Source organism: Perognathus longimembris, chromosome 5 (assembly GCF_023159225.1).
Source record: "Perognathus longimembris pacificus isolate PPM17 chromosome 5, ASM2315922v1, whole genome shotgun sequence".
Taxonomy (NCBI): domain Eukaryota; kingdom Metazoa; phylum Chordata; class Mammalia; order Rodentia; family Heteromyidae; genus Perognathus; species Perognathus longimembris.
The window spans coordinates 87,291,405-87,306,402 of NC_063165.1; the positions used below are offsets into that span (position 1 = coordinate 87,291,405).

At 45.4% G+C, this 14,998-nt stretch overlaps 1 protein-coding gene across 2 annotated transcripts in view; it reads left to right on the forward strand.

The window, feature by feature from the left end:
• Positions 1–14,998, forward strand: part of Snx24 (sorting nexin 24) — a 119,271-nt gene that overhangs the window by 65,974 nt on the left and 38,299 nt on the right. The gene's annotated exons all lie outside the window — the stretch shown is intronic.

Here is a 14,998-nt window from a genome sequence, read left to right on the forward strand (position 1 = left end):
GGACGTTTTAGCCATCGTTGTACGAAGTACATCTTCCAGGACTCCAACCAGAGTGTTTCCTCACACCCCCTGCCCAGGGCCCCGGGGCCCTACTTAGTTGTTTTCGGACTGTTTTCTTCCTGCAGGGGACAGGACATGTCCAACCCCGTGATTCCTTCCTCCTCCTTTCCCTTCGGCTCGGAACCCGCACGCCGCGTGCTGTACGCTGGCTCCTGTATTTTGACTCTAAACTCCTCGTGTAGTGATTTGCATCTTCCTTCTTTACACAGCCTCAGCAGACCATGGTCTCTTTTCTTGTAAGTGTATTCCTAATTACTCTCGGAAGCATTTGTAATGGGGCTGCCTCTGCCGCCTGGTATTGGCGTCTATTGATCACCCTCTTTATTTTGTGTGAGCTCTTCCTTGTTCTGGGTCTGATGGATGACTCTGGTTGAGCTGTCCCTGCCTTGCATGCTGGGACACGTCTGTGTGGGTAGCCCTGCTCTCTCAGCTCCATTGTGGGACGGCTTCTTTAGTGCATTTGGCCCTGGGGGGGGGTCGGGTCTAGGGCTTGCTCCTCCTTACGGCCAAGATGGAGCCCTGGGCTTCCCCTTACCCCCCTCCCCCGCCCCCAGGCCATGACTGCCTGCGCCCACCATCCAGGGTGGCCCAGGGAGACGGGGAGCTCCCCTCCAGGTGGGGCTGGGAGTCTGGCCGTGCCCGGGCTGCCCCCGCAGCGCTTCCTGGGCCCTGGCCGGAGCAGGTGCAGCGCTGTTCTCTGTGGGTGTGGGCTGGAGTAAGCAGCTTGCAGCAGCCATGTATATCAGCGCTCCCAAGGAGGCCCCCTTTCTTGGGCTTCCCTGTGTTTGCCTTTCAGCTCCCAATCTGGGGTGCGTGAAAGGGGGGAAAGCCCGGCAGTGTGAGACTCAGCCGCTGTGTCCTTCCGCTGCTCCTGGGTGCTGCTCGGTCCCTACGCCCCTGGCGGTCGTTTCGCTCATTTGACATGTGGCATCTGGACTTTCCGGGGAGTTCTGTAAGGAGGCTGAGGCGAGGGGCACCTACTCCCCTCTGGTTGGAAGTACAAGTCTGTCAATGGACCTTGTGGTTTTTTGGTTAGGTTTTTTATTTTTCCTAAAAATGTTCAACTTTGTCCTCATAATATAAACTTTATCATTCCGGCCATTTTTGTCCCTTTTATTTTTTTAATGTGTGCGTAGGAATGCATATTTGGGGGGTGCAGGCTTGAAAGCATGGTACGGGGTCTTAAACTCGGGGCCTCGTGCTTTGCTAGGCAATGGCTCTCCTACTAAGCCACAGCGCCGCTTCTGACTTTTTCTGCATATGTGGTTTTGAGGAATGGAGCCCAGGGCTTCAGGTACGCTAGGCAAGCGCTCTACCGCCAAGCCACATTCCCAGTCCTCAGTCATTGCTGCTGTATTTGTTTTTTAAATAGTTTCCCTGTGTGCCGGGCTGGCCTGGCCCGAGGCACAATGCCATTCGCTCTTCCTGTGCAGCTGGGGTAGCAGGGATCCTCCGCTGCACCGGCCAGTGACCGAGATGGGGGTGGGCCTTACAAACGTTTGGCCCAAGCTGGCCTCTAGCTGCAGTCCTTTTATCTCTGCCTCCTAAGTAGCCGGATTACAGGTGTAAGCCACCACACTTAGCTTGTTTTGTGTTTTGTTCTGTTTTCCGTGCTGAAGATTGAACGCAGAGCCTCATGCACGCTAGACACGCACCTTTATCAGTTGAGATGCCTCTTGGCCAGTGGTCCCGGTGATGTTTTGATGTATGGATACAGTAGCCAGGCCCAGTGGCGATCACCTGCCACCCCAGCTGCTTGGGAGCGGGGCACGATGGTCATTTGAATGTAAGAGTTTGTCTAGGGGGACTAAGGTGGGGAGGGGCGCAGAAAGGGAGGGAGGAAGGATGAGTAAATGCAGTCATGTTATTCACTGTACGCTGTGGAAAAATGAGCTGTGTAACCCGTGGGGAGGCATGGGAGGGGAAAACTGAGGAAAAGCAAGGGAAGAGGTGACATTGTCCAAAAAAGACATATACTCAGCCGGGCACTGGTGGCTCACACCTGTCATCCTAGCTGCACAGGAGGCTGAGACCTGAGGATCACAGCTCAAGCCAGCCCAGGCAGGAAGGTCCATGAGACGCTTATCACCAGTGAACCACCAGAAATGTGGAAGTGGCGCTGTGGCTCAAGTGGTAGAGCACTCGCCTTGAACACTCAGAGACAGCGTTCAGACCCCGAGTTCAAGCCCTAGTGTACTCATTATCTGACTTATGAAACAGTAGCCACTCTGTACAGTATCTTAATAATAACAATAAAATAATTTTTTTACAAAAAGAGTTTGATGCCAGTATAAGAAACATGGCAAGACCCTCCCCCACTGTCAGAGAACTAACACTATGAATTATATATACACTTGTATATGTGCATCATCTAGTGTTAACATCTTGTGGTAAAGACATTCAAAACCTTTTCAGTATTAAGAAAAATTACAATGTATCATCCTTGTTATGTATAGTCACCCGATTGTGCATTAGCAACGAGCCCTTCTTAGCGACCTAGTGACTGGTTAGTACCCACAGATTATCCCTGTCCCTTCCCTTCTCTATCCTTCCTAGTGCCTAGGAGCTTGGTTTTCTCACTCCTAGCCTGAGTAGACCCTGCGTATTCCTGAGATGATGCAGTGTTGGTCTTTCTGGGTCTGACTTACTTCATGAATGCCATGTTCTCCAGAGCCATCCATGTTGTTATAAATGACAGGATTTTGGGGTTTTTAACGGCTAAACAATATTCCATTACATATGTATGTGGGTGAGTTTAGAAGTATACATGTAGATATACAGACGTAGATGTATGTGTATATACATGCATACATTGTTGAGTTTTAAGAGTTCTTGTGTACTCTGTATATGAATCCTCTATCACATACTATCATTTGCTAATATATTCACCTCGTCCATTTATAGCTTTATTTATCTATCTATCAGTTATTTTTGGTGCCGGTCCTCAGGCTTGAACTCAGGGTCTGGGCTCTATCTATGAGGTATTTTTCTCAAGGCTAGTGCTCTGCCACTTGACACACAGTTCTGGCTTTTTTGGTGGCTAATTGGAGAAAAGAGTCCCATGGACGTTTCTGCCTGGACTGGCTTCAAAGAGCAGTCCTCAGAGCTCAGCCTCCTGAGGAGCTACGATGACAGGCGTGCGCCACCAGTCTTTTGATGCAGCAAATGCTAAGTTTTCGTGAGGGCCTATTTGTTTCATTGCCTGTGCCTTTGGTATCACGCCCAACAAATCAAACTCTGGTAGTGTCCTGAAGCTCTCACTCTGTGTTTTTGTGAAAGACTTGTATAGCTTTATGCCTTAAGCTGTGGATGCATTTTGAGTTACTTGTGTGTGGTGTTAGTCAGGATCCCGTCCCCTCCTTTTGCATGGGGTGTCTAGTTTTCCAGCACCGTTTGTTGCGAAGATGGTCTTTTCCCCGTTGAATGGCCGTGATATCCTTGTGACAGTCACGTGACCAAGCACACGAAGGCTTATTAGGGCTTTATTCCATTGGTCTAAATGGCTGCCTTTACATCAGTTCCGTACTGTTTCGATTATTGTAGCAAATTTCGAAATCTGGAAAACACGAAGCTTTTTTCAAACTGGTTTTGGCCATGTTTTAGTGCTTTGAGATTCCAAAGAAATCTTAGGAGAGTGATTAGGTCTGTAGATGACTCTGAATCATAGTGACATCTTAAAATGTTTAGTCTCCCAAGGTATGATCATGGATTATCTTTCCATTTGCTTGGATCTTGTTTAGTTTTTAAATTGTATGTATGTATGTATGTATGTATGTATGTATGTATGTATGTGTGTGTATGTATGTATGTTTGTCAGTGTTGGTACTGGGGCATGAACTCAAGGCCTTGTGCTCTTTCTTGGATTTTTCTGCCTGAGGTTGGCACTTTACCACTTGAGCCATGCCTTCACTCTGGCTTCTTGCTGGTTAATTGAAGATAAGAGTTTCATAGACTTTCTGCCTGGGCTGGCTTCAAACCCAAATCCTCAGATCTCAACCTTCTTGGTAGCTGTAATTATGCTTGTTATCCACCAGAGCCTGGCTTCCTTCATTTTTTTGAGAACTATTTCACAGATTTCATTATAGAAGTCTCTTGCCTCCTTAGTTAACTGATTATTACATTTTGGAATTATAAATGGAAATGTTTTATTAATTGCCTTTTGAACTGTTAGTATATTAAAATGTATTTGCTTGAAGGTGTTGTTTTATATCATGGTACTTAGCTGATACATGGCAATTATTAGTTATAGTTGTATTTTATGGACTGCTTTGGATTTTTTTACATATAAAATCATACCGCCTACAACCAGATATAATTTTGCTCAATTTACTTAGGTGCTGGTCCTGGGGCTTGAACTCAGGACCTGCATGCTATCTCTGAGCTGCTTTGCTTAAGGGTAGCATTCTACCTACCACGTAAGGCACAGCTCCACTTCTGGCTTTTGCTTGGGTCAGGAGAGAAGTTAATTGGAATAGTCTCATGGCATTCTTCCTGCCTGGGATGACTTTGAGCCATGATTTTCAGGTCAAAGCCTCCTGAGTAGCTAGGATTATACGCCTGAGCCACCATTCCTGGCTTACTTCTTTTCTAGTTAGGCTGCTTTTTATTTCTTTTGCTTGCCTAGTTGCTCTGGCTAAGACTTCTAGCACTATGTTGAATTGATATGGAAAACAAGCATTCATCTATGCTTTTGATCTTAGAAGGAAAATGTTTTTCACTGTGAAGTTTGCTGTTCATTTCTCATGTCCTTTTTATTATGCTAAGGCAATTTTCTCCTACTGCAATTTACTTAATGTTTTTTTCTAATTGGGGGGGGGGCAGATTTTGACATTTGTCTCATGCCTTTTTTCCCACTAATCGAAATGATTGTGTAGGTTTTCTCCCCTTCATTCTCTTATTTTGATTTATTAGTTGATTGATGTGTTTTTGTTGAACCACCCTTACATTTCAGGAATAAATTTCACTTGGTCATTGTGTGAATTTGGTTGTGAGATTTCAGTGAGGACTTTCATATTAATGCTCATAAAGGATATTAATCTGTAGTTTTTATTTCCCGTATTGTCTGATTCTAATACCAAGAGGACATTTTTTTGGAGAAACTCAAGAAGTATTGGTGTTAGTTTTTAAATATTTAATAGAATTTTGCAGTGACACCTTCAAGCATAGGGCCTTTGTCAGGAAATGGGTTGTTTTGTTCTTGCTTTGTTTGATCTTATCTTGAGACAGTTCTTAAGTATATATTCCAGGTTGGTCTGGAACTCAAAATCCTCCCATCTTCTCCTCAGTGCTGCGATTCCAAGTGTGTACTGCCACACCTGGCTGTCAGGAGGCTTTTCATAGTCGAGTCCCTCTTAGTCATAGATTTATTAAGGATTCCCATTTCTTCATGGCTTAGGCTTGGTTGTGTTTCTATAACTAATTCACTTAGGCTATGTAATTTCCTGGCAAATGATTGCTCTTTGTTCTCTCTTATAGTTATTTCTATCCCATTACAATTAGTAGCAATAACCCACTTCTGGGCTGGGGCTATGGCCTAGTGGCAAGAGTGCCTGCCTCATATACATGAGGCCCTGGGTTCGATTCCCCAGCACCACATATACAGAAAATGGCCAGAAGTGGCACTGTGGCTCAAGTGGCAGAGTGCTAGCCTTGAGCAAAAAGAAGCCAGGGACAGTGGTCAGACCCTGAGTCCAAGCCCCAGGACTGGCAAAAAAACAAAAACAACAAAAAAAAAACCCACTTCTACTTTTGCTTTTAGCCATTTTATTCTTCATTCTTATTTTCTTGTTACTTGTAGCTGTTTATTTTTTGTTGTTGTTGTTTGGTGCTGGTCCTGGGGCTTGAAACTCAGGGCATGGCCAGTGTCGCTCCATTTCCAGCTTTCTGCTAGTTAATTGGAGATAAGAATGCCATAAACTTTCCTTCCTGGGCTGGCTTCAAACTGCAATCCTCAGATCGCAGCCTCTTCAGTAGCTGGGTTTAAAAGCGTGAGCCGCCAGTGCCCAGCTTCTCTCTTGATGTTTAATCAAGCGTCGAAAGCTATAAAAAAGCTATAAAAATCCTATAGCATTGCTTTTGCCCTCTCCCATAAATTTTGATGCGTTTTCATTTGACTCTGTATTTTCTAGTTTCTCTTTGACATCTTCCTTCCTTCCTTCCTTCCTTCCTTCCTTCCTTCCTTCCTTCCTTCCTTCCTTCCTTCCTCCCTCCCTCCCTCCCTCCCTCCCCCCCCCTCTCCCTCCCTCCTCCCTCCCTCTCTCCCTCTCCCCTCCGCCCCCCCGGCTTGCTGTACTAGGTTTGAACTCCAGGTCTGTCCTTACTTGGCTTTCTCTCTCAACTGACACTTGAACACTTGAGCTATGCTTCCAGCCCTTGATTTCTTTTTTCCTTCCTTTTCAGCTGACAGTATCCGTATTCTGATATATAGAGGGACAACATTCTGAGATACAACGTAATAATTTGCCACATGTATGAAATGTATAATAATCAGAAATTTCATCTTTGGTCCATTGGTTTTTTTGAGTGTTTTTTACTTTTCACAAATTTATAAACTTCACAGTGTTTTCTATTGGTCCTAACATACTGTAATTGTATAAGAAACCTCATAGGATATCTACACTTAAACCTATTGAACTTGATATGTGGCCTGATGTATAGTCCCAGTACATTATCATTATTTACCATTGGTTTCTGGTTTGTTTCCCCAGATTTGTCTGCCTGGGGCTTCAAACTTTGATCTTCAGATCTCAGCCCCCTGAGACCACGGGTATGAGCCGCCAGCTCCCAGCTCTGTGTGTCATTTTATAAAATTGTTGAGTTAGAAGCTATCCTGGGGCTGGCAATGTGGCCTAGTGGTAGAGTACTTGCTAGCATGCATGAAGCCCTGGGTTCGATTCCTCAGTACCACAGAAATAGGAGAAGCCGAAGTGGCACTGGCCATTGAGGAGGCTGAGATCTCAGGATCTTAGTTTGAAGCCAGCCTGACCAGAACACTTCCTGAGACTCTTTATGTCAAATTAATCAAACACACAAAAGAAAGCCAGAAGTGGAGCTGTGGCTCAAATCACAGAGTGCCAGCCTTGAATGAAAAAGTTAAGCATAGGTGCGCGCACACACAGAGAATTATAATAACTTCTAAACTAGTGTTACTTCTTAAAGGAACATTTTTCATTACTATATTCCCTATATAATCATAGATACCTTATGTAAAATAGATTATTTCTTAGGTAAAATACTTTGAGCCTATAGTCTTTTTGTAGTCTCTATATTCAAACATGTTTCTGTTTCTGCTCAGTTAGCTCTGCCTGAGGATTAATCGAAAAGATTCTCTTTTAATTCATCCCTCACAGGTAAAGGCACTGATGAAGTTGAGCAGGGTCTGACCATGTCGAGAGACCCCAGACTGACCCGTTCCCCCCTAACCTTCACAGCGCAGGCTGGCAGAATTCTGAGTTCATTCATAGGTAGCAGCTTTAGTTCTTCCCAAGGCTTTTCTTTAGATTTTGGTTGACAGAAAGCACAAGACTCTATGTATGGGGAGGAGCTGGGGGAAGAGGGCTGTTAGCAAAGAGAGCGACCATTTGAACTTCATAAAATCACCGGAGAAGCCTGTAGAAGTAAAAGTGTCTGTGCAGGTCTTGCTTATAACATGAGACAAGCTGTTCTTTGTTCTTGTTAAGGATTGTGAGCACTGTGTTAAATAATATTAATGACTGGGATTGTCAGTACTTAACAGTACCTTCCTTGTACAGTGATTTTATTGATCGATACAGACTCAGTGTAACAGGGCAGATTATTTTTACTGATTTTATCGAAACCTTAACCAAGTTTGTTAGTGCACCACGTATCTTTAAATAGATCTAGATGATGATGTAGATTAAGAAAAGCAAGCCGCCATCCATCTCTTTTTGATCTGTTAATAACTTAAATCCATCATTGCTAGCAAGTGTTTTCAGATTCTGTTGTGTATTTGTGCTTCCCTTCTGCCTGGTTAGAAATCCTATAAGCTTGTCCCAGTGGTTGGCTTTCCATCCAAGAAAACCCTAGCTGAGAGTTGAAGCTTTGCAGACAAATGTGTCAGCATAATTCTAGAAGTGACAAACTATGGAAGAGAGAAAGCCTTAAGATGTCTTTTTTTGTAAACTTAGTATTGGTTGGCAAGGACCTATAAATAGATAGACACACTATACAGTGCCTGTGAGACTAAGGACACTTAATGAAGTAATTTCTTAGAACAGTGTGGGATATTTCTTCTTATGTGCTGTAAAGATTTTCACCTTTAGCTATGAAATTTCAAATTCAAGCTTCTAACCCATCTAAAAATGATAGATACTTTCAAATCATTTTAGTGCAGTTTTAAAGGTTTTTAAAACCAGTAATATGTTTATTTCCCTCCTTTTACTTTGCTTTCTTCCTCTCTTCCATCATTCATTTCTTCGTTAACTTAGCACTGACCTCGTGATTGCTAGGTGGGTGCTCTCGCACTTTAGCCACGCCTCCAACGGAGGCTATTTTTCTGGTAGTCTCACATTTTGCCTTGGGCTGGGCCTTGGAGCCCCCTTCCGCGCAGCAGGGATGGTACGTGCATGCCACTGTACCCACCTTATTGGTGAGATGACCTCTCTAACGTTGGCCCCGCCTGGCCTCGTACCCCACTCCTCCTGAAGGAATAACTAGGCTTACAGGCAGGAACCACCTCAGCTAGCCAGCCGTTTCTTTTGGAAGGGCAACAGTGCACTTCCCATGGATAACAATAAGTCACTGTTGTATTTTACTGATTGCACCGAGGGCCCCACACAGCTAGGGCGAGCGTTCTGCACGTGAGCCACGTAGACCCTCAGCGTCTCACGCAGAGGTATGGTTAAAGCGTAGAGAATACCTGCTGCCCGCTGTGGGTAGACGAGCATGGTGCTGGCCAGGCCCACACGCCATGCAGACAGAAATCAAGGTTGGTTTCTCTATTTATTTTTTGCCCCTTTTTCTTTCATTTATTTATGTATTATTTGCAAGTGCCCGGCTTTGAACTTGGGGCCCTGAACTCACTCATCTTGCTTCCTTGCTCTGCTGGCACTCTTCCACTTGAGCCACGCTCCAGCCTCCCTTTCTTCCATTTTTAAATTTTTTGACATTATATAGTAGTTCTATATTTGGTTTTGGGTTTTTTTTGTGTTTTTTTTTTTTTTTGCCAGTCCTGGGGCTTGAACTCAGGGCCTAGGTGCTGTCTTTGAGCCTCTTTTGCTACCACTTGAGCCACAGCACCACCTCCAGCTTTTTCTGTATTTGTGGTGCTGAGGAATCGAACCCAGGGCTTCATGCATGCTAGGCAAGCACTCTACCTCTAAGCCACATTCCCAGCCTTCCCTTTTTAAATTAGGAAGTTTTCAGTTGTAAAAAAAATACAAAAAACAGTATAATTCAAATTTGCTATTATTCATTTTCAATAACTGTTCTCCCCCTATATATATATTCTATCTTTCTCTCTATATAAATATATATTCTCTCTATATGTGTGTATGTATCTGTAGATGTATATTCTACCATACCAGGTACCAGCATTTGAACTCAGGGTCTGTGCTTTGCTCACTAGGTTAGGTTTTCTCGCCCCTGGTGGTACTCTACCACTTGAGTCATGCCTCTAGTCCAGTATCTTGTCAGTTAATTGGAGATGGAGTCTCACAGACTTTTCTGCAAGGCAGGATTTGAACCTGGATCTTAACTAGCTAGGATTATAGGCATGAACCACCGGTGCCAGCTGATTTTTGTTTTCACCCATAAATATCTCAATATGCGTCTCTAGTAAAGGTTCTTTGTAAAACAATTTTTAATAAAGACTGAGTAATATCCTATCCTCTGGGAGCTTTACACTTTATTTAAGAGACTATTGCGCTGTAGAGGTTGTTTCTGATTTTCCCCGTGGAGTTTCTTGTTTTGTTGGGGTTTGGTTTTCTTGGATTGTGGTTTTCGGAGGCCCCTTTCCCGCCTTCCCCTAGCTCTGCAGGTGAAGTAGGAAGTGTGCAAACTAAGCAAGGCAGGGACGGGCGCCAGACCCTGGGTTTCATTAAACGCTGTAACTGGTAAAGATTAATGTACATATCTCTTGCTAATTCTTTCCAATTACTCAGTTCATATAAATTTGCAGGCCTGGTTAATTATGCTGGAGTCAGGGAGGACTCTCGCACGGTGTTCTGACAAGAGGGAATTTTCCTGGCGTAACCTTGCCCTCGCTCCCAGGCGCTCAGCAGATTAGGCCCTCGGCCCCGAGTCCATTCATTTTCTGCTCAGGTCTAATTGCTGCAGACTGGCTTCCACAGGCACCTGGCTGGCCTGTGCCTACAGCGGCAGGGACTTCTGAGAACAAATAAGGAAAGATTAATTGTTTGTTTTGTTTCCTCCCAAGAGAAATGTGGGTGCTTAATCAAGAAAAATAATTTCTCTCGTTGATTTGGCTTATTTGGAGAAAAGATAATTGTATAAAGGTAGGTACACAGCGTGCCTTTTCTAAGAGGCATTGCCACTTCCCTGCACGAGAGACAAGGCTATGGGAAATAAATGCAAGACACTGGCCAAATGGATGGGGGTGGCTCCCATTTCTCACAGTAAGTAATCGGGCTGTTGGGCTTTTATTTGTACCAATAGTGCTAGCTAGTATTGTCATTTGTTTGTCTGGATCTTCGGAAATCTAATCAGGGAGACAATAGCACCAAAAAAAAAAAAATCAACAACACTTTTTCCAAATTGTTCTTAATTGCTAGAGGACAAAGTAAGCTAAATGCTGTGATGTTTCCAATTAAAGAACCTGTTTCCAACAAGCACTATTAAATCTATCTTTCACGATCTGATAAATAAGCTATCAAAGAGTAGAGCAGATTAATTGAGAGCAATTAGTTCCAGATTTCTTACAATAGGGAATGTGAACTAACATTATTAATGAATCTGGCCATTTGGGGCATAGTAACTGTGTCACTTTTACCTCTGGCTAATAGGAAAAAGGAAATTGACTAAACATGATCATATTGCTTATGATTTTTAGTACCAAAACCATTTTCCTCCTCAGATTTCCAGATGCATGAATAAGGACGCTTTGTGTTCTGAATCAAAGTTGACCTGTGCGTTTGGAAAGGAAAACACAAACATTGAATTAAGAGACATATGTATTGTCACTCCCATGAAAGGGAGACTTACAAACACGAGAATGCCTGGAGCAGTAGGAGCAGGGAGATTTCCTGTGGCCAGCAGATAAAGCCGGGCATGGGTGGCTTACACCTGTCATCTAGCCACTCAGGAGCCAGACCCCACAAGGATAGCAGTTTGAGGCTAGGCTGGGTTGGAAAGTCTCTTGAGGCTCACCTCCAGTTAACCACCACCACCAACAGAAGTGGAGGTGTGACTCAAGCCGAGTGCCAGTCTTGAGCAACAAAAGCTAAGAGACAGCTCCCAGACCCTGAGTTCAAGCCCCAGCCTCACAACACACACTGTCAGACTGTAGACATTTCAGACTGTGCAGAGTTCTACACACTCTACCCTGCCCTTCTACGTGCAAGCTGCTATAGATGGTCTGGAAGCAAAGCAAAAGGACTGTGTCGCAATCAAACGATAGTGGCAACAGTTTGTGACTTGGCCACAGCTGCCCTTCGGACTGGGACCGGTGGGAGATGACAGGCCACGATCTCGGGATCTCGGGTGGACTGTTGGGGTGGGCTGGAGGAAAGGGCGGAGCCTGCGATGGAGAGGGGGCCTCCGTGAGCACGGGCCAAAGAGGTCTAAAAGGATACTTGATCCGGCATTGTTATGATAACTAAATAAACCAATATTCACAAAGCATTATCCAGTCCCTGAAACATATTACCAGCATTTCCTCAGGTCCCTGCAGCTCCAGAGGCTCAGGGATTAATGCCTAATCTTAATTAGTTAGCCATGAAAATTAAATTGGGAAAAATGTTCTTTCATGCACCATCTCTGAAATTCTGCTAAAACCATGGCTAATTTTACATGCAGTTTGGGAAGAAGGCAAGACTGAAATTGTAGAGATGATACTGAACGTTGTGACTAGAAAGTTCTGGCAAAGTCTTTCATCCGTTCATTGCTTCACAGGCAGGCATCTGTGAATGACGTCTGTGGATCAGGCCTCTGCACGGTGCTGCGTGCTTGGTACCCCCCGCCCCACCCCCACCCCCGCTGTGTGCTCCATTGCTCCCCTGCCAGCCTGCACCACGCCACGCTACGTGGAGCAGGAAGCGAGGAAGCCAGCCTTCTTGATGGCGTGGAGACTGACTTGCGTGGAGCCCAGTGTCAGACGCCGGAGCCTGGGGCTGGGACCTGTGTGTTCCCAGTGGCTGTTGCCACTCCTGTGTCCTAATCGGGTGCAAAGTGGGCCATACTATGTGTGTTCAGGGAGCCCTCGTGGCTCTCAAAAGTCACGCCACCCCGCCAGGCACCAGTAGTCAGATCTGCGTCCTAACTCCGGCCCATCATGGAAACCAGCCCTGGCAGGAAGGTCCACGACACTCGTGTTTTTATTAACCACCGAAAGCTAGAAATGGCGCTGTTACTCAAGTGGTAGAGCACGAGCATTGAGCAAGAAAAGCTCAAGAACAGTGCCCAGGCTCTGAGTTCAAGACCCAAGACTTGTGTCCTATCACAGACCCCCAAGACTGAAGGTCAAAGGGTCCACCAGCCACCGGAGCCGGTGACACCAGTCTGGCTGCCCCGGCCCGGCCCCTGGAGCTCGGTGGTCTCCCCTCTCCTGGCCCCGCAGAGCAGAGAGGACAGCTAGTGGTAGGCTTTTGTTGTTGTTATTTGGTTTTTGTTTCGTTGGTCCTAGCGCTGTCCCTGGGCTCTTTAAGGCTGGAGCTCTACCACTGTGAGCCACAGCTCTAATTCCGGTTTTCTGGTTAATTGGAGAGAAGAGTCTCTTGGGCGTTCCTGCTGGCCCTGCTGGCTTCGATCCGTGATCCTCAAGCCTCAGCCTCACACCCGTGAGCCACCAGTGCTAGCGCTCAGTCAGTCAGTGTTTTCTGAAGGAACACTAGCCTTGTAGACAACATCTTGAATGTGGATATTTGAGGAATTTGCTATTATTGTGGGATCTTGTCAGCAGCGTGAATGTGTGTAACCTGTAAAACTCTTCACCCCTGGTGAAGGTATGAGCACTGGTGCTCACACCTGTAATCCTACTTACTCAAGAGGCTGAGATCTGAGGGTGACAGTTCAACGCTATCCTGGGCAGGGCAGTCCGTGAGACTCTTAGCTCTAATTAACCAGCAAAAAAGCAAGAAAGTGGAGGTGTAGCCCAAGCAGTAGGGCACCAGCCTTGGGAGGGAAAAAGCCAAGTAAGTATATAAGGCCCTGAGTTTAAGCTTTAGTACCAGCCCCTTTGTCCCCCCAAACGAGAAATCCTTCGCCCCCCCCCCCTTAAAAAACTTAGAAGCAGAAGTTTTGAACCTGTTCAGAGATTCTCCATTGGAAGAGTCATAATTGGTCTTTCACCAAAAAATTATTAAATACAGCTTTTCTAGCTGTATAACTGTGTAACATCAGAAATGATGTTACTAGAAGGGAACAGACCTCATCTGAAAGTCATTGCATTATTGGTGAATGGAGCTGGAAAAAGTAGAGCTTTGATTTAATAAGTGCAGCTGTTGGATCTACTTACTTGTCTTTGCAAGCTATTGCTTTCAACAATGGTTATTAAATCCAAATCTGTATGAAGTAAACTGAATTTTTGGAACATAACTGGAGCTGTGGACAGGGTCGGGGAGGAGCTGCTGGTCCCAGGGCTTGAACTCAAGGCCTCAGCTCTGGCTAAAGTGCTTTTGCCTCAGGACAACACCTACCACACGAGCCACATTTCCATTCATGGCTTTTGACTGGTTAGTGATAAGAGAGTCATATTTGTCTCCCAGGGTTGGCTTTGAACCTCAATCCTCAGAGCTCAGCCTTCTGACTAGCTAGGATGACAGGAATTAGCCATAAATGCCTGACATAGTGTTTATTTATATTATATGTAAGTAATAAATACCTGTCTATTAAGGCAAAGGCCTCAACTCTGAGATTGCAGTCCCTGTTGAAAACACCCTGCTCCATTCATGTTGACCGGGTTTGAGTAAGTAAGGTAGTGTAGTGACAGTGCATAAGAACCTTTTGGAGGTTCTTAATAAAATATTTATTTTTTTTATTTTTTGCCAGTCCTAGGCCTTGGACTCAGGGCCTGAGCACTGTCCTGGCTTCTTTTTGCTCAAGGCTAGCACTCTGCCACTTCAGCCACAGCGCCGCTTCTGGCTTTTTCTGTATATGTGGTGCTGAGGAATCGAACCCAGGGCTTCATGTATACGAGGCAAGCACTCTACCACTAGGCCATTTTCCCAGCCCTGAAACTTTTATGTGAAAAGTTCTTTCCCACTCAGAACTTGGCTCTTCTCAGGCTGAATAAAGAAGCTGGCTCCCAGTCCCTGAATTTACAGTGAAGTCTTGTCGCAGTGGAATTGGAGGTTTTAAAAAGCCTAATACTTGGGGCTGGGGATATGGCCTAGTGGCAAGAGTGCTTGCCTCCCGTATACATGAGGCCCTGGGTTCGATTCCCCAGCACCACATATACAGAAAACGGCCAGAAGGGGCGCTGTGGCTCAAGTGGCAGAGTGCTAGCCTTGAGCAAAGAAGAAGCCAGGGACAGTGCTCAGGCCCTGAGTTCAAGGCCCAGGACTGGCAAAAAAAAAAAAAAAGCCTAATACTTGCTGCAGCCTTCCTTGTCTTACTTTCCTGCCTTTTCTTACCTTTCTTTCCTGAATGGGCATTGAGTTTTGTTTTGCTTTTTAAGTCCAGCGGCACTGTGACTCACACGGTGCACTGGCTCCGGACAGAAACAAAGGCGCGGCCCCCTTCCTGCCCCCCCTCCCCCGGCAGCCGCGGGCCGGCCGCGTGGGCCTCTGTCTGTGACGCGGAA